Consider the following 19,920-nt stretch of genomic DNA (forward strand, 5'->3'; position numbering starts at 1 on the left):
TCGTGGGGGGGGGCTATGGAGGGTGGTGCCCGTGGGGGGCAGGCTATGGGGGTGGTGTCCGTAGGCACAGGTCAGGGCACCAGAACACTTGCAAAGGAGGCGGAGGCCAAACCACCAAAATGGGCAGATTTGAGTGGTGCTGGGACCCTGTACAGCAGGTCACTGACTCCCCATCACACCAGCTGTTACACCACCCAGATCCAGACGGGGCCAAGGGGGCCCCAGGACTTGGCTCCCTCCAACCCTGCCAAGTTCAGTTTCTCAAAGTGAGGGTCAATGCCCCTTTGGCCTCCCCATCTCTGACCCCATGGCACAGGTTTGTGGGGACTGGGTGCAGGTGCCACAGGCATGGGCACTGGTGTCAGGCAGTATCAGGTTGCCAGTCTGTGGCAGCCTGGCTTGAGAGCCCTTTGCTGTCTGTGTCCTTGCTGCCCCAGTCAAGCTCAGATTTCCCCTGGCGGAGGGAGGAGGTTTAACCTTCCTGCATCATGCATGCCTAAGAAAGGGGAGGGATAGCTCAATGGTTTGAGCATTGGCCTGCTAAACCCAGGGTTGTGAGTTGTCGTTGAGGGAGCCATTGTAGGGATCTGGGGCAAAAATCTTTCTGGGGATTGGTCCTGCTTTGACCAGGTGGTTGGACTAGATGACCTCCTGAGGCCCCTTCCCACCCTGATATTCTATGATTCTAAAGCATCTGTCTCATATTCCTGCTCCCTTCTCCACATTAGCGGTGCTGGTGATCTCCGCCCAAAACCCACCAGGTGTTCTGCAGCCCTGTGCAGAGGCATTCATTGCCTTTCTGCATTGTTTTTATTAGAAGGAAAAATCAGTGACACAAGTCAGATATATCTTTGGTGAATCCTGTTTATTTAGAAAGAATATCTGCAAAGATCTTTTCCCCTCAACTCGGTAGGAATAAACAACAGGAAGTAGTTTCTAGCTCACAGTTTCCAAGTCTGCCCTTTCCATCAGTCCTGCCCCCAAGGAGCTCTGTCTCTGCTCCCTCTCAGGGCCACATATGTTCATCACTCACACGACTGCTTCGCTTCGCTTGTTTTCTCTGCTTTTAACACACACACAGCTTGCTAAACCATTTCTTAGGCTCTGTGTTTGCAGTGACTGAACCTCACAACCACATGGTTTAGCTTCTGACCAGGCCTTGCCTTGCAGCCAGTGCCTTGGACAGTCGCATCTTTTGTTTCCAGCTATCACTATGTAAAGGGACTTAATTTAGAATGAAAGCAGAGTGCTTGGCACACCCATTGGCTTTAACTAGGCCTGCAATTGGCTATAGATCAAAGACCTGCTTGATGGCCACCATTAATGCTTTCCAGCATAACAAGACTATCTGGGAGGGAGACTTGGCTCAATTCAGCTCCTGAAGTTTTTGGCCCATAAGCCTTCACACACGTGAGTCTTCTTATCACATATGTCTTTATAGGCTGAACAGTGTGGTGCGCTACCACTCTGTATGGTGAAGAGATTCCAGCACATAAACACCTGGATGGTATAACAGAAACAAAACTACACTGAGCTCAATGGTTCCTGGTCTTCCCTTTCCCTGGCTACTAATCCCTTCTGCAAATGAAATCAAGTTTCGGAAGAGCTACCCGGAGGAGAAAATTGGATGCCTAAATAAACATGACATCTTCTTACTAATTTTTAAATAAGAACAGCCACACTGCGTCAGACCAATGGTCCATCTATCCCAGTATCCTGTCTGCCGACAGTGGCCAGTGCCAGGTACTTCAAAGGGAGTCAACAGAGCAGGGCAATTATCGAGGGATCCATCCTCTTGTCTTTCAGGCCCAACTTCTGGCAATCAGAGGCTTAAGGATACCCAGGGCATGGGATTGCATCCCTGCCCATCTTGGCTAATAGCCATTGATGGACTTATTCTCCATGAACTTCTCTAATTCTTTTTTGAACCCACTTATACTTTTGGCCTTCACAACTGATCATGGCTTGGCCTTCCAAGACAAAGCATAAAGCTGGTCATGTGTAGAAAAGCCACTGCTCTGCATTAATTCCCTTCCCTCCCAATCTCTTCCTTCCCCTGCCTTTCAAGTTGGGAGGTCTTGTTTGTTTTTAAAACTCCAATACTTTGCCCTTCTCATGTGAAGATCTCAAAGCATTATCAAGCAACTAGCTCTGCCTCAGTGCCTTTGAAAGGGGTACGTGTTGCTGAGGAAACTGATACATAGCATCAGGCCTGCATTTTCAGATGGGGCCACTGCTTTGGTGGACCCAACCTGAGTCACTTTGGCTTTGATTTTTCAGAGTTGCTTCCATTGACTCTGGCTGGAGCTGCTGGTATTCAGCAGCAAATCAAACCATTTATGTCTCAAGTTAGGCACTAAATATCACTTGCCTCTTATGAAGGTGCCCAAGATTGTGGCTAGTTAGTGGCAGAGCTGGACCTAAAAATCCTGGCACGCACTCTCCTGCTCAGGGCCCCCCAGAGGATTCAGGGGGCCTGGGGCAAAGTGGGGGAGCTGCGGCGCTTGTACTCACCCAGCGGCAGTACGGGTCTTGGGCGGCATTTTGACGGTGGGGGGCCCTTCAGTTGCTCCGTGTCTTTGGCAGCACTGAAGGTCCTCCCGCCACAGAAATGCCGCCAAAGACCTGGAGCGACTGAAGGGCCCCCATGAAGACCTGGACTGCCGCCGGGCCAGGGCTCGCAGGGCCCTTGTGGGGCTCGGGGCCTGGGGCAAATTGCCCCACTTCCCCCCCCACGCGGGCAGCCCTGCTCCTGCTTTAAGCACTAGACCAAGCTTCCTCCCTGGTTTGCAGTTTGAGGGTGGGATTTTATTTGTTATTAAGATGTGTTTTTCCTGTTGGACCAGGGTGAGCAAACTTTTGGCCTGAAGGCCACATTGGGATTGCGAAACGATATGGAGGGCTGGGTAGGGAAGGCTGTGCCTCCCCAAACAGCCTGCCCCCCCATCCCCTATCCGCCCCCTCCCATTTTCCACCCCCTGACTGCCCCCTCAGAACCTCTGACCCATCCAACCCCCCTGCTACTTGTCTCCTGACTGCCCCCACCTGGGATCCCTGACCCTAACCGCCCCCCAGGACTCCACCCCCTATTCACCCCCCTCTGCTCCCTGTCCCCTGACTGCCCCCTCCCAGGACCCCCTGCCCCTAACCGCCCCCTTGGGACCCCACCTCCTATCCACCCCCCCTCAGCCCCTTTCGGAATGTGGCCCTGCAAAAACGGGCGGAGGACTCAGGAGGAGCAAGGGGAGCCACGCAGCCGGAGAGAAGCAGCGGTTTCCCCTTCAAAGCGCCACTTCTCTCCGGCTGGCTGCGCGGCCGCCCGGTGATCCTCCTGAATCCTCCAGCTGCCTTCCCCCTGTTCCCACCACTCACCTGCTCCCCTGCCCCTGCAATGCAGCCCTTTCCCTCCGCAGGGCGTGCACTGGTGCTGATCCGCCTGAGTGCCCAGCCCTGGGGCCCCCTGTTGTTGGGGGGCCCTGTGCCAGGCCACCCTGTGTTCACTGGTAAATCTGCCCCTGAGCTGCCCCGCCCAGCCGGAGCCAGCTATGCCACCGTGCTGCCAGCATGGGGAGCTGAGGCTGTGGGGGAGGGGGAACAACAGGGGTGGGACCGGGGCCGGCCAGGAGCTCAGGGGCCGGGCAGAACATCCCCACGGGCCGGATGTGGCCCGTGAGCTGTAATTTGCTCACCTCTGTGTTGGACAGTGACCCAGATGCTTTAGCATAGGAGAGGGATACAAAATGTTTATTTTTTGTGTGTTCTGTCCACTTCCTGGTTAATACCAAGATCACTTTCTTGTTTGCTAGGGTTGCCAACCCTCCCAGTTTGGCCAGGAGTCTCCGGGAATCGGGTTTGATCTCCTGGAGGTTACTGAAGCCAGTCTGGGAGATTTTAGGTCGCTAAAACTCCGGCGGCCCAGCAGGGCTAAGGCAGACTCCCTACTTTCCCTGGCTCCATGATGCTTCCGGAAGTGGTGATATGTCTGGCAGCAGCTCCTAAAAGGAGGCACAGCCAGGGGGTCTCTGTGCGCTGCTCCCGCCCCAAGCGCCAACCATAGGCGCCAACTTCTCCTCACACATTTTAAAAATAATAAACATGGAAATATAAACTTTGCTGCAGTCACCTTCTCTCTACTTCCCTGCTGGGCTGTTTCACAGGGGTGTACTGTTGTTGTCCATGTTGTGCTTTAAACAAGGATCAGAGAGACAGAGTTCCAAGGGGACTTCCCCAGGAGAGACCCCAGCAATGCGTTGGTAGTCACTGAGGACCAGCCTCTCAGTGGCATTAAGTGGCTGTGCCCTATTTGCATGGGGCATGTGAGAGTCCAGCTGGTTGATCAGCTGTGAAAATGTAGGCCTCTTAGAACCTTTCCACTGCCAGCAACTCCTCATGATACGATACCTGTTGTTAGTAACAGATACAAGTCATATTTATGCACAAGCTTTGCTTGAAGTCAAGAGAACAAACCAAGAAAGAAGCAAAGTCTCATGGCATATGTCTCTGCATTGAACTCACCACGTAGAGGTAATAGCTTAACTCTTGCGTACTTAAATTGGCTGCCAGTCTCTGTAGCCAGCAGAGACCTTGGAGGTTTAAAGGTACAAGTTAAATTCCACATGGGGGGGTGACTGATCTGTGTTCAGATGGATTCAGGGCACTTGGCAGGTCATGTTGCCTTTTGGATTCAGTTTGGTTCAGGAAAGCAGATAGTAGCTGGGAGGCCTTTGGGCAATGGTGCCCTAAACTGTATTTATGATTATTTTCAGGGATGGTGGTTTAAAGAAGCTGGAGAACAGTGCATTCGACCCAGTGATCCCTCCCCTTGCTTGCAGGTAGGGCACTTCCTCATTACTGGCAAGTGGGGGATTTTGTTCTGTTGAGTGCCAACAGCTCTTGAGAGCACTGATGGCTCTCACTTGGTCTGGGAGAAGGTAAGAGGGAGACAGTGGTGAGAGCGAGTGAAGGAGCAACCTTCTGACTTACCAAACACCCACAAGCCATGGCTGGCATTGAAAGCTGTCTTCTCCTTTTCCCTCCCCAGGTTAGATCTCCGCCAGTACACAGCATGGGGCTGGGCTTCTCAATCAATGGCTGTGCCTGGGGCTAACTCTTCTGCCTTGTGTGTCAGCCTCTGGAAAATCGGTCTGGTCAACTGTCCAGGCCCCGCCACCCAGTATAAACTCAGCCTCTGCCAAGTAGCAGGTGTTTGGCACTTCCTGGATATAACATGGCAGCTGTTCCCTTAGCAACCTCAGTTGTGATTTTGTCAGTGAAAGCAGTGAGGTGGGGGCAGTGCAGTAGGGGGAGAGGGAGAGGACAATTTGACTTTTAGATGAGGGCTATGGCAGCTTGGGAGGTAGAAACCAGAGTTTCACTAGGTCACTTCCATCCTAGCTCTGTTGTTGCCTCCCTGATTATCCATAGCCCTGATTATACACTGTTACCTGTGGCCGTCACAACCACAGATGAGAGAAGTGAGGGGGGTGCAGGAGACAAGATGCCAAGTGTCTCTCATAAGCTGCAGGTGGCCAGTTCAAACCCTGCTGAGGTGGGAAGTTGCACCCCGGCATGAAATGGGTTGAGTCTCAGTTCCCAGTGAGCATGTGCCCCCATCCCAGAAACCACCACCAGAATGGGGCCCATATCTGCAGTGTCAGTGCAGAAGGAGCCAAAGAGAGCAAGTCCCGTTCTCACACTTGGGAGTGGTCCCTCCAGATGAGGGCAGCCTGGGAACGCTCGTACTGCTTCTGCCCCAGGGCTTGATTCAGGGCTTCAGCACTCAGTCTAGCACCAGCTTCAAAATAATGAGCAAGGGGAAAACGGAGGCATGCAACACAATGCGACACCTTGCTCCCGAGCTGTTAAAAGAGCTTGGAGAGAGTGGGACGGGCCGTGCTAACAGAATGTCCATTAAAAACAATCAAGCCATGGCACTGCTTCGGGTTAGGGGCCAACGGTTTCAAGCATTGCTGGACCAATCGCATACGGTAGCTTAGCCACAACTTAGCCCCATGTAGGGAAAAGGATGGTTGCCATGAAACCTGCATGTTGTGAAATATACCAAACTCAGGCTGACCTGAGAGTAGTGTAAAGAGGTTAGGATGAGAAGTGGGAGGACACATGTAGGAACAGTCTCACTGGGTCAGACCAATTGTCCATCTAGCCCGGCATCCTGTCTTCTGACAGTGGCCAGTGCCAGGTGCTTCAGAGGGAATGACCGGAATAGGGCAATTTTGAGCGATCCATCCCCTGTCATCCAGTCACAGTTGTGGGCATCTGGAGGTTTAGGGACCCCTAGAGCATGGGGTTGTGTCCCTGACCATCTTGGCTGCTAGCCATTGATGGATCTATCCTCCAGGAGCTTATCTAGCTCTTTTTAAAATTCAGTTATGCTTTTGGCCTTCACAGTGTCCCCTGGCAAGGAGTTCCACAGGTTGACTGTGCGCTATGGGAAGAAGTACTGAGTATTAATTTTCTGGATGACCCCTAGTTCTTCTGTTATGTGACGAGATAAATAACACTTACTTTTCACTTTCTTCACATCATTCATGATTTTATAGCCCTCTATCATATCCCCCCCGGTCATCTCTTTTCTAAGATGAACAGTCCCAGTGTTTTTAATCTCTCCTCATATGGAAGCTGTTCCATACCCCTAATCATTTTTGTTGCCCTTCTCTCTACCTTTTCCAATTCTAATATATTTTTTATGATGACACAGCCAGAACTGCACGCAGTATTCAGGGTGTGGGAGTACCATGTATTTTATATAGTGGCATTATACTTTCTGTTTTATTATTTATTCCTTTCCTAATGGTTGCTAACAGTCTGTTCTCTTTTTTAACACTGCTGCACATTGAGCAGATGTTTTTAAAGAATATCCAGGATGATCTCTTTCTTGGTGATAACTAATTTAGATCCTATCATTTTGTATGAACAGTTGAAATTGTTTTTCCCAGTGTGTGTTACTGTGCATTTATTAACATTGAATTTCATCTGCTATTTTGTTGCCCAGTCACTCAGTTTTGTGAGATCCCTTTGTAACTTTTCGCAGTCAGCTTTGGACTTAACTATCTTGAGTAATTTTGTATTGTCTGCAAATTTTGTCACCTCACAGTTCACCCACTTTTCCAGATCATTTGTGAATATGTTGTACAGCACAGGTCCAGGTACAGATCACTGGGGGACCCGGCTGTTTACCTCTTTCCATTGTGAAAAATGACCATTTATTTCTACCCTTTGTTTCCTATCTTTTAACCAGTTACTGATCCATGAGAGGACTTTCCCTCTTTCCCCATGACTAGTTAGTTTGAAGTATCAGAGGGGTAGCCGTGTTAGTCTGGATCTGTAAAAGCAGCAAAGAATCCTGTGGCACCTTATAGACTAACAGACGTTTTGGAGCATGAGCTTTTGTGGGTGAATACCCACTTCATCAGATGCATGTCATCTGATGAAGCGGGTATTCACCCACGGAAGCTCATGCTCCAAAACGTCTGTTAGTCTATAAGGTGCCACAGGATTCTTCGCTGCTTAGTTTGAGTCTTTGGTGAGGGACCTTGTCAAAGGCTTTCTGAAAGTCCAAGTACACTCTATCCACTGGATCACCCCTGTCCGCCTGTTTGTTGACACCCTCAGAGAATTCTAATAGATTGGTGAGACATGATTTCCCTTTACAAAAGCCATGTTGGCTTTTCCCCAACATATTGTGTTCATTTATGTGTTTGATAATTTAGTTCTTTACTGTAATTTCAACCAATTTTGCCTGGTATTACAGTAGGCTTACCAGCCTGTAATTGCCAGGATCACCTCTGGAGTATTTTTAAAAAATCAGTATTACTTTAGCTACCCTCCAATCATCTGGTACAGATGCTGATTTAAGTGATGGGTTACATGCCACAGTGAGTAGTTCTGCAAGTTCACATTTGAGTTCCTTCAGAACTCTCAGGTGAATCCCATCTGGGCCTGGTGACCTATTACTGTTTAATTTATCAGTTTGTTCCCAAATCTCCTCTACGGACATCTCAGTCTGGGATAGAACCTAAGATTTGTCCCCTAAAAAGAATGGCTCTGGCGTGGGGATATCTCCCATATCCTCTGCAGTGAAGACAGATGCAAATAATTTGTTTAAAATTCATCCGTAACGGTCTTGTCTTCCTTGAGTGCCCCTTTAGCACCTCCATTGTCCAGTGGCCCCTCTGATTGTTTGTCAGCTTCCTGCTTCTGTTATACTTAAAAACTGTTTGCTGTTAGTTTTTGTGTCTTTAGCTAGTTGCTCTTCAAATTCTTTTTTGGCCTTCCTAATTATATTCTTACACTTGACTTGCCAGAGTTTATGCTCCTTTTTGTTTTCCTCAGTAGCATGTGACTGCCAATTTTTAAAGGATGCCTTTTTGCCTTTAATCACCATGAGTGTGATATTGAAGGAATAGAGCTGCAGGTCATGGGAGACAGCAGTGGTCTCGTCCCCCATATTCATCCATGCACCCACTAGTTTAGGAGAATGGCAGCTCGCATCATCTCCCAGGCTGTAGAAGGAGCAAATCCAAGAGCTCCTTAGCCCTATCTTGACACATCTCCCTACCAAATGCTTTATTAATGTCATTTGTGTCGCTCTAGCACCTTCCACCCACAGATCTCCAGGGGCTTTAGGCATCGGGGAGCTTACGGCTCACAGTCCCCCCTGGGGTGGGTCAGCCTTATGATGCCCATTTTACACAGGAGGCACAGAGACGGGAAGGGACCAAAATCACAGCTGCAAACCCAGCCCAGCACAAGGCTATCCTTCCACTATCCAGTCAGGTCCTTCCCCTAGTGCTTTTACAGGTGGACTCTGCCCCATTGGATTCAATCTATGTTTTACCATGGAGAGACCCTGGGTCTTTACTGAGCAGGGCAGGTTCCGAGTGGCTAGTAATGGAGCTGAATGGTCAGCCCGGAGCACAGTTATAGCTAAGGCCTCACAGTTAGAAGGTGCTGTGGTTGGATTATTCTGTGGGGGTTACAAGTCACTTACAGATTGTTACCACACTGCTGTGGCTTCTGCGTGCGGTGCTGTTGCTGTAGCCAGGATAACATTTCAGAGGGCAGCAGGGTCGGGTAAGGGGGAGCACCTGGGGAAGGAGAATAAGGAGCTATCAGCAGCTTAGACCTCAAATCCGCTAAGGAATTAAAGGGACCATGTCGCTAGCTGGCCCGAGGACCAAAGGGAAGGGAAGGTGCCCCCCTGTCCTGGGTTATGGCGAGCTGGCTTGGACAGATTAGAAGAGCCCCATGAGCTGCCCACCTCCTGGCGACAACAGCTTCTAGGAGATGCGGCAGGCAGCCAGGGATTAGCTGGTATAGGAACACCCTGGCTATCTTCTCCTGCTTTGGCTTGTCTCTGATGTGCCTGTTGCCCTGGAGGCTGCTGCGGGAAGCAGACTGCAGAGACTAGGGGTATTTCACCTTTTGGATGCCTTGTGGCCCCTTGGTCTCAGTCTTTCCTGCTTGGCTAAGCTTCAACTAAAAGTTGGGGAGAAGGGGGCTTCTAGAGGTGTGTGAAGGGAGCAAACAGAGGCTAGTGTGTGGTTCCAGGGTGTATAACTAAGAGGGAGAGGATGAAAATGGAAGAATTGAAGCTGTCGGGAAAGCCCCTGGTCTCCAAATGTGCTGGGCTGCTGGCACCTAGAGATCTAGCAAGTACACAGGCAGCCAGAGCTGCCCTGCGGTGGGGATGAGGGATAGGCTATGGTCTAATCTGTGGCTCTGCTCACAAGCTGTTTGGGAGAGGATGGCCTTGAGTTTGTGAGGCTGATGGCACTCAGTAACACACTGTCCAGCTCCTGCTGAGCCTCCAGCTGGCAGGCTCCATGCTGAACTGGAGGGATAAAGGAGGCAGGCTCGCACACCTGCTCTGTGTGCTCCTGCTTGGAGGAGGGCAGGGGCTAGCTATTGGTGAAGGGCCTGAAGCCCATCACACCTATTAATTAGTCCAGACCCTACTGCTCCTGGGTCCCCAGAGAACCTCAGATGTGCTCAGGCCACCTCCACCTGTGAGTGGGGAGGCACAGATTACAAGGTGTTACAAACTCTCCCTCTGCAGCATGGGGGCTGGAGGCCCAGGGTGCCTTTGGGCTGTGACAAAGGACAAGTCAGAAATCCCCTGCCTCACACAGTGCTGTGTCATCAACCTTCCCCCTACCCATTCTGAGCAGAGACTAGTCACTTTTACATGCTTCCTGCAGTGATGTGTTTACCTCACTCCCCTCTAAGCTGTTGACCCTTGCTGACGTTTCAAGAGGGAGCAGAGGCACAGACAGTTTAGTGAAGTCAGAGGCAGAGCCAGGGAGAAACCCCTCCTAGTGATGTGCTCTAACCCCAGGCCACACTCCCCACTGCCTGAGTGCTGCAGGTTTGATTGCATCATCACATTCACAAAGGTTACAAACCAATATTTTTTCAGGAGGGCAGTACTGCCTACTGGTTAGGGCACAGGGCGGGGAGATGCAGGGTCTCGGTACTGTTCCAAGGCACTTCACATCCGTCTCTTGGTTTTCCCATCTCTAAATTAGGAATGACACTTCCCTTGCAAGGTGCTTTGGGATCCTCTAAAGAAGTGCTAAACATGTTCTGAAGCAATATCTTAGGGAATCAGTTTTGGCATTTGGGGCATGACAGTTTGATTTGTCAGGGCCGCCCAGAGGATTCAGGGGGCCTGGGGTCTTTGGCGGCAGGGGGGCCCCCGCTTCAGCCGTAATTCAGCGGCAGGGACTCCTTCCGTTCGGGGACCGGCCACTGAAGTGCCCCAAAGACCCACGGTGGTGGGTCCCGAGGTGGAAGGACCCCCCTGCCACTGAATTACCGCTAAAGACCCGAAGTGGAAGAAGCTCCAGGGGCCCGGGCCCCGCGACAGTTTTCCGGGGTCCCCAGAGCGAGTGGAGGACCCTGCTCCAGGGGTCCCAAAAAACTCTCGTGGGGGCCCCTGCGGGGCCTGGGGCAAATTGCCCCACTTGCCCCCGCCCTGGTCGGCCCTGTGATTTGTACACAAATCACTGTCAAAATTTAAGGGACTGGACGCAGGCCACCTTCCCAGAGCTGGGCTGCTTCTCTCGCAGATGGCCGGTGCAGTGGAGAGGAAATGCGGCCATGCCACTGGTGTGATGGGATCTCTCCTTGAACAGTTATTGATCAATTCAGTTACAACAACAAAGATGAGGGAGAGGAAAGCAGTTACCTAGTGTGATCATTTCCCAAACCACCATCTGGGGAGAAAACATGAGTGAGACAAAGTCAAAATGGCTCCTCTCATGCATTTAAAAACCTGAGTTTACTCCAACAGCCTCCCTCCTTCCACACCTTGTATCTATGGCTCCTTAACCGCATCTGTGCTCTTGTGCATCCCTCCATCCTGTCAGGATTCGTGTGTCTGCCTAGATGGATGGCACTGGCCCTTGAAGAGGCCTACCCCTGAAAGGGAATCCAGACATCCTGCGTCAGGGGCTCTGTTATTTTGCCTAGATAAGATGGTTGAGTGGCCTGACCCTGCTGCATCACTGAGTGCAGGCACGAGAGATGCATGGATATTGGGAGGTGGAAATTGTGACTGTTCTGCAAACACCAGTTTCTGTCTGAGGTAAGTGAGTTCAAGTGCTGGGATATCGTTGGCTGAGAGTGGCTACACTAGTGAGCTTACAGCAGTGCAGCTGTAAGCTCTCTAGTATAGCCATGGCCTCAGAAGACCTGAGTTTTCATCCCCAGCCCTGCCACTGGCCTGCTGAGTGACCTGGGGCCAGTCACTTCCCCTCTCTGTTTCTCTGCCTGCCCTTTGTCTTCTACATTTAGACTCAGATTTCAGGGCAGTGACTGTCTCTTTCCATATGTTTATGCAGCACCCAGCACAATGGGGCCTGAGCTCAGCTGCCACTGTAACACATGACCGGTTCCAAAGCTCCAGCATCCACACAGGATATTCTGGCCTTTTGCTGGTTGCTGCTTTTTGTCCAATATTTCTGAATAGCGACTAGGTTAGCTGACAGTCCATGGGTTCTGGACAGTGCCAGGCTGCATTCAGCAAATACTATTCCCCCAGCTCTGGAGCGTGCTCTGCCTCCCAGGAAGGAGTCCACAAGACTTTGCTGTGTGGGGCTGGGGATTCTGACCCATGTGTGACTGGCTCCAAACTCTTATGTTCTCAAGCACAGTGAATGCATTCTGCATTGGGTGTTGTGCCAGAAACGCCCCGTTCTCAAAAGCTACAGATCAAGTTATATGCTATTAGGCTGCATGATGTGCCAGTCCACCAGGAACTGGACCTCTGGTCCATTGACACTCCATTAAAGCCCCTTAGCTTTGCTCACCCTCTCTCCAGTGAAGCCTCCTGACCTAGACAGCCCACCCCAGAGCCTGGCCTTTGCTTCTGTAGTTACAGGGATGGTGATGAGTTCAAGCCTTTTTACAGCACTTGGTAAGAATGGACGATGCTGTTACCAGCCACACACAAATATATCAACCCTCCATGGGCTTCTTGGTCACCCTGCTTCCCCTAGCCCTGGAAGGTCCCCTTATTTTAGATAACGCAATAACTCTTATTCAGACTAGAAATAAAGTGTAGCGTTTTAACAGTGAAGGTAATCAACCACTGGAACAGTTCACCAAGGGTCGGGGTAGATTCTGCATCACTATCCATTTTTAACTCAAGATTGGATGTGTTTCTAGAAGATCTGCTCTGGGAATTATTTGGGGCCAGGTCTCTCACTGGTGCTGTACAGGAGGTTTGATTAGATGATCACGGTGGTCCCTTCTGGCCTTAGAATCTATGCATCGCAAATTGGATTCCATTTTCCTAGCAGTTCCTTGTCCCTTCATTTTAATCCTCTCTTCTCTGCCAAGGCTTTCTTCTCCAGAGCACTCTATTCAATAACCTTCAGCCTCCCAGGCGGAGAGGAGGGACAGTTACAGTGGCACAGGCTTTGTCTGTGTGACCCCTTTGAGGGAAGTCTCCCCTGTCACACCCTCGCTGCTAGCAATGGAGCTGGCATAGGCAGAGGCGCGATGTTGTAGCACTGGGTGCCTAACGCTGCTCAGAGCAGGTCTAAACAGTGCAGTGACACAAATGCTGTCACTCCACCGAGAGACTGCTGAATTGGAATTAGTTTGCAAACTGGACACCATTAAATTAGGCTTGAATAAAGATTGGGAGTGGATGGGTCATTACACAAAATAAAACTCTTTCCCCATGTTTATTTTTCCTCCTGCTCCTCACACCTTCTTGTCAACTGCTGGAAATGGGCCATTTTGATTACCACTACAAAAAGTGTTTTGTTTTGTTTTTTCTCTCCTACTGGTAATACCTCACCTTAACAGATCAGTCTCATTATAGTGTGTATGGTAACACCCATTGTTTCATGTTCTCTGTGTGTGTGTGTGTATATATATATATATATATACCTTCCTACTATATTTTCCACTGCATGCATCCAATGAAGTGAGTTTTAGCCCATAAAAGCTTATGCTCAAATAAATTTGTTAGTCTCTAAGGCCTGGTCTACACTAAGCGTTTATACCGAATTTAGCAGCATTAAACCAATTTTACGCTGCACCCGTCCACACAATGAAATCCGTTCATCTCAGTTAAAGCTCTTAAACCGATTCTGTACTCCTTCTGACAGGGGAGTAGCGCAGAAATCGGTATTGCCATGTCGGTTTCGGCTTAGTATGGCCGCAATTCGATGATATTGCTCCAGAGCTATCCCACGTGAACCATTGTGACCGCTCTGGAAGCCATCTGAACTCGGATGCACTGGCCAGGTAGACAGGAAAAGCCTGCGAACTTTTGAATTTCATTTCCTGTTTGCCAGCATGGAGAACTCACCAGCCACAGGTGACCATGCAGAGGTCACCACGCACAGGTAACAATGCAGTCTCCTGGAATCGAAAGAGCTCCAGCATGGACCGCATGGGGTACTGGATCTGATCACTGTATGGGGAGGGATATCCTTGCTAACAGAACTCAGTTCCAAAGACGGAAATGAAAAAACATTTGAAATGCAGAGAGGCCACAGCAGGGACTCAGTACAGTGCCGTGTGGAAAGTTAAGGAGCTCGACAAGCCTACTGGAAACCAAGAAGCAAATGGAAAGTCCTGGGCAGGGCCAAACAATCCGCTTCATTGCTGAGCTGCATGCAATTCTAGGGGATCCGCCATCACTACCCACCTCTGTCCGTGGATTCCGATGGTGGGGGTAATCTTAGCCATGCCTGAAGATCTGCGGACGGGGAGAATGAGGAGGAGGAAGAGGAGGATGAGCTTGCAGAAAGCACACAGCACTCTGTTCTCCCCAACAGCCAGGAGCTTTTTCTCACCGTGACAATATTACCCTCTCAGCCCTCTGAAGCAACTAGCCCAGACCATGAAGCCATGGAGGACCTCTGGTGAGTGTACGTTGTAAATATAAGACATGTTTTAAGCAAGCGTTTTTTAATGATTATTTCCCTGAGCTTGGGATGCATTGCGGCCAGTACAGTTATTAAAAGTTGTTTACATGTTGGGATGGAGCGGAAATCCTCCAGGGACATCTCCATGAAGCTCTCCTGGAGGTACTCCAAAAGCCTTTGCAGAATTTTCTGCAGCGCTGCTTTATTCCGTCCTCCATGGTAGGACACTGCCACGCCATGCATGTAGGCAGTAATCTGGTATCCTTATGCACAAGCCTAGCTGCGTCTGGTCCGGTGATTGCTGCATTCAAGCACATCCGTTCTTTATCTCTCTTTGTTATCTCAGGAGAGTGATATCATTCATGGTTGAAATTCAGGAATTTATTAAGGGGACAGAGATGCCATCCTACTCGGCTGTTTGCCTGAGGCTTAAAGAAATCTTCCCTGCGGTAGCCAAGGGGGGCGGCGCAACTGACGCTGAGCTTTTCCGCATTTGGCTAGCAGAGATCTTTTGCTGCCAACCGCATGCGAGGTTGAAGTGTGATAAAAGGGATGTTTAGCGAATCTTCCATGATACCAGCCACGGGTGGTTTCTGCTGCTGCATGTTAACAGGAAAGAAGGAGCACTCAACAGACTTTGCTTGCTTATTTGGCAAGAAGGCGCTGGATAGATGAAGGCTGCAGAAGACGAAAGACAATGGCTTACATGGCCGCATGCAAGCCAATTCGCTGCTCGGACCTGCATCTGTGATCTGTACACCAAAGCCGCAGGCACTCAATATTAAGATGCAAATGCGACCTTGTAGTGAAAACACATGTGCTATGTAAGGTGAATATGTTGTTCACCGTGAAAGAGTATGACCACTGTTCTCAAAAGTCATCTTTTTAATACTTCTCTCCCTTTTTTTCCCTCCCTCATGCAGGTGCAAATTTTCAAGCCTCCCTCCTCCATCCCAAAGGTGTCTCAGATAAGGCGGCGGAAAAAAAGACGTGAGAGAAAATGTTTTCAGAAATCATGGAAATGACCTGCAATGAAAGAGCTCATCTGATGATGGAAGGACGTGATAGCAAAGTACAGGAAAGATGCCAGTGACCGTGAGGACAGAGGGACCACGGAGACATGGAGGGGTCGAGATGAGAGGACACTCAGAGAGGGGAGATGCTCGGATGAGGTGGCAGCAGGAATCAGCGGTGGCGGATAACGCGGGGGCTGCTGTGATCAAACTGACATGCTCCGCATATGGTGGAGCATCGGACGGCAGCAGGATCACAGAGTGGCTGCTGCAGCCCAGGTATAACCACTCTCCCCCCTTACCATGTTACGTAGCCTCCTCACCCGCCAGCGAGTATAGAACTCGGGTAGCTCCATGCACCTGCCCACTCCATCCCAGTAGACAGCCCAACCAAAAGCTCTCATTATTATGAAATTTTTTTAGTGGCCTTTTCCTTCCTACTCTTCTCCCAACCCACCCGGCTACCTTGTCAATTCTCTCCCTCTTTTTATAATTAAGTAATAAAAGAATACATGATTTTTAAACGAGAGTGACTTATTTCCTTGAAAGCAAGCTGTGATCGAAGCAGGAAGGTGGGCTGCTTACAGGGAATGAGTCAATCAAGGGGGGATGTTTCATCAAGAAGAAACAAAACACAGTCCACTGTGAACGTCAGTGATGAAACTGGTTTTCACAGTTCTCTAATGCGCACCGCTCCCGTGTGCTCTTCTAATCGCCCTGTGTCTGGTTGTGCGTATCAGCGGCCAGGTGATATTGCCTCAGCTCCCACCGCAATAAAGGCTCCCCTCTCCTCACAGGTTGTGGACACACAGCAAGCAGCAATACAATGTGACATTGGTTTGGCTGAGGTCTGAACGAGTCAGAAGTTCGCCAGTGCACCTTTAAACAGCCAAATGCCCATTCTCTACCACCATTCTGCACTTGCTCCTGCTGTAGTTGAACAGCTCCTGACCACTGTCCAGGCTGCCTATGTATGCTTGATAAGCCATGGCATCAAGGGTAGCTGGGTCCCTAGGATAACGACAGGCATTTTCTAACATCCCCAACTGTTATTTCTGGTCTGGAAAGTAATTCCCTTGCTGCAGCTTGTAACAGAGTAGTGTTCCTGAGCATGTGCAGCGTATCATGACCCTTCCTGGCCATCCCACGTGGATGTTGGTGAAACGTGCCTTGTGATCCACCAGTGCTTGCAGCACCACTGAAAAGTACCCCTTGCGGTTTATGTACCGGGTGCCCTGGTGCTCTGGTACCAAAATAGGGATATGGGTTCCATCTATCGCCCCACCACAGTTAAGGAATCCCATTGCAGCAAAGCCATCCACTATGACCTGCACATTTCCCAGAGTCTCAACCTTTAGTAGCAGCAGCTTAGTGATTACTTTGGCTACTTGCATCACAGCAGCCCCCACAGTAGATTTTCCCACTCGAAATTGATTCCCGACTGACCGGTAGCTGTCTGGTGTTGCAAGCTTCCAAAGGGCTATTGCCACTCGCTTCTCGGCTGTGAGGGCTGCTCTCATATTTGTATTCTGGCGCTTCAAGGCAGGGGAAAGCAAGTCACAAAGTTCCATGAAAGTGCCCTTATGCATGCGAAAGTTTCGGAGCCACTGGGAATCGTCCCATACCCGCAACACTATGCGGTCCCACCAGTCTGTGCTTGTTTCCCAGTCCTAAAATCAGCGTTTAATGGCTAGAACCTGCCCCATTACTAGCAGGATCTCCAACGCGCCAGGGCCTGCAGTTTGAGAGAATTCTGTATCCATGTCCTCATCACTCTCATCGCCCGTCTGCCGTAGCCCCCGCCTCCTCGCCTGGCTTTGCAGGTCCCGGTTCAGGATTGACTGCACGAGAATGCGCAAGGTCTTTAAAACGTCCGTGCTTGCTGTCTTGAGCTCAGCAGGGTCCATGCTTGCCATGGAATGGCATCTGCACAGTTCACCCAGGAAAAAAGGTGCAAAACGGTTGGCTGCTGCTCCTTTCACGGAGGGAGGGGTGAGGCTATACCCAGAAGCACCAGTGGCAATGTTTTTTGCCCCGTCAGGCACTGGGATCTCAACCCAGCATTCCAATGGGTGGGGGAGACTGCGGGAACTATGGGATAGCTATGGGATAGCTACCCACAGTCCAACGCTCAGAAATTGACGCTAGTACATGGACGCACACCACCGAATTAATGTGCTTAGTGTGGCCGCATGCACTCAACTTCATACAATCTGTTTTACAAAACCGGTTTCTGTAAAATTGGAATAATCCCGTAGTGTAGACATACCCTAAGGTGCCACAAGGACTCCTGTTCTTTTTACAAATGCTGGTGTCTTTGCTGCGTTTACTCCTTGTGAAGCTGCAATGAAGGGAGATGGCCCCAAAGTCTGGTGCAGACACAGTCAATATGCCATGGCTAGAGTGCAGGAAAGCTGGCAAGTAGGTCTATTTACACTACCCCACCTCCCCACTGTCTCCAGGATCGCTCAGCAAGTCCTCCCGAGGAGCCTAGCTGCATCTAACTTCAGTCTCCTCTGTGCTAAAGGTTTCCTGATCAAACCTCTCCACTCGTTGCACAGCAGTCAAGACACTTTAGGTCACAATTATTTGAAATCCCCACTCAGTCCATATCCAGTGACTCATTGCTCTAGAATGGCTTTTGAGCAAGGCAAGCACTAAGCTCAGTTGAACTTTGCCAGTAAACTACCCACCAAAGGCAACCTGCTTGAGCTAGTGAAATATGGCTGATAAAACTCCATCACCACAAATCCTTTACTCAGTGCTATCTCGGGCTGGCTTATCTCTCATAGCACTGCACTTCATTAGTGACAAAACCCTCACAGGGATTACTTTCCAGTGTACCTTTATTTGATCAAAAACACTTGGTATGTTTAGTCTGGAGAAAAGAAGACTGGGGAAGGGGGGAAGCAACTGATAATAGCCTTCAAATATGGTAAGGGCTGTTTATAAAGAGGACGGTGATCTGTTGTTCTCCATGTCCACTGAAGGCAGGACAAGAAGCAATGGGCTTAATCTGCAAAAAGGGGGACTTAGGTCAGATATTAGGGAAAACTTTTACTATAAGGATGGGTAAGCTGTGGAACAGGCTTCCAAGGGAGGCTGTGGAATCCCCATCATTGGAGCTTTTCAAGAACAGGTTGGACAAGCACATGTCAGGGATGGTCTAGGTCAAGGGTCGGCAACCTTTCAGAAGCACTGTGCCGAGTCTTCATTTATTCACTCTGATTTAAGGTTTCACGTGCCGGTCAGACAGTGCTAAACATTCCTTGGGGACAGCCATTTGAATTGGTTTGAAAATTCTCTTTGCCCGGGTTCATGCTCCCTTTGTATTAGCTTTCCAGGGTTAGCTAATAGCCAGAGGATGTCTTCCTGGCAAGGACAGGGAATTTAAAGCAAATATTGCAGAATATTTTCATAGATTCATTCATAGATTTTGTTTCAGAGTAGCAGCCCTGTTAGTCTGTATCCGCAAAAAGAACAGGAGTGCTTGTGGCACCTTAGAGACCAACACATTTATTTGAGCATAAGCTTTCGTGGGCTACAGATTTTGTTAAACCAAAAGGGACCATTTGGTCATCCAGTCTGACTTCCTCTCCAATAGGCCAGAGAAGACCGTTAATCCTGTATTGAGCCCAATAACTTGTGTTTTACTAAAGCAGATCTTATAGAAAGGCATCCAGTCATGATCTGAAGACACCAAAAGATGGAAAATCCACCACTTCCCTTGGTCATTGGTTCCAGTGGTCAATCACTGTTAAACATTTGTGCCTTCGTTCTCATTTGAATTTGTCTGGTTTTAACTTCCCGCCATTGATTCTTGTTCTGCTTGTGCTTGCTAGATCAAAGTACCCTTTAGTACCAATCCCTGGTATTTCTCCCCATAAATACATATATCCTATAATCAAATCACCCCTTGACCTTTCTGAGAAGCTAAACAGATCGAGCTCCTTAAGTCTCTCACTGTAAGGAATTTTCTCCATCCCTGGAATCATTTGTGCAGCCCTTCTCTGCGCCCTCTCCAGTTTCACCAATATCCTTTTTAAATTGTGGACTCCAGAACTGGGCACAGTATTCCACCATCAGTCTCATCAATGCCATCCATAGTGGTAAAATCACTTCCCTACTCTTACTCCCTGCCAAGATCCCATTAGCCTGTTTTGGCACAATGTTGCACCAGGACCTTATGTTCGGTTGTTTGTCCACTCTGCCCTCTAAATCCTTTCCGAGTCCCTGCTTTCCAGGATACAGTCCCCGATTCTGTTGGTCTGGCCTGCATCCCTTGGCCCTAGATGTATAATTTGGCATTTGGTTGTACTAAAACATATTTTGTATGAATGGGCCCAGCCTACCGAGTGATCCAGAGCACTCTGTGTGGCTGCCCTGTTATCTTTATTTACCCCTCCGTTGATCTTTGCTGATAAAAAGATTGTCATTCACACATTTTATATTTACTTCGAGATCATCGATGAAATTACTGAATAGCATCAGACCTAGAA

The 19,920-nt window shown here is 49.5% G+C and overlaps 1 long non-coding RNA gene and 1 pseudogene across 1 annotated transcript in view; one reads left to right on the forward strand and one right to left on the reverse strand.

The window, feature by feature from the left end:
• The window catches only part of LOC142045874 (uncharacterized), a 230,983-nt gene that overhangs the window by 99,047 nt on the left and 112,016 nt on the right, over positions 1 to 19,920 (forward strand). The window lies entirely within an intron of this gene.
• The window catches only part of LOC142045883 (tyrosine-protein kinase STYK1-like), a 51,299-nt pseudogene continuing 35,530 nt past the window's right edge, over positions 4,152 to 19,920 (reverse strand).

This window comes from Chelonoidis abingdonii, chromosome 23, assembly GCF_003597395.2.
Source record: "Chelonoidis abingdonii isolate Lonesome George chromosome 23, CheloAbing_2.0, whole genome shotgun sequence".
NCBI lineage: Eukaryota > Metazoa > Chordata > Testudines > Testudinidae > Chelonoidis > Chelonoidis abingdonii.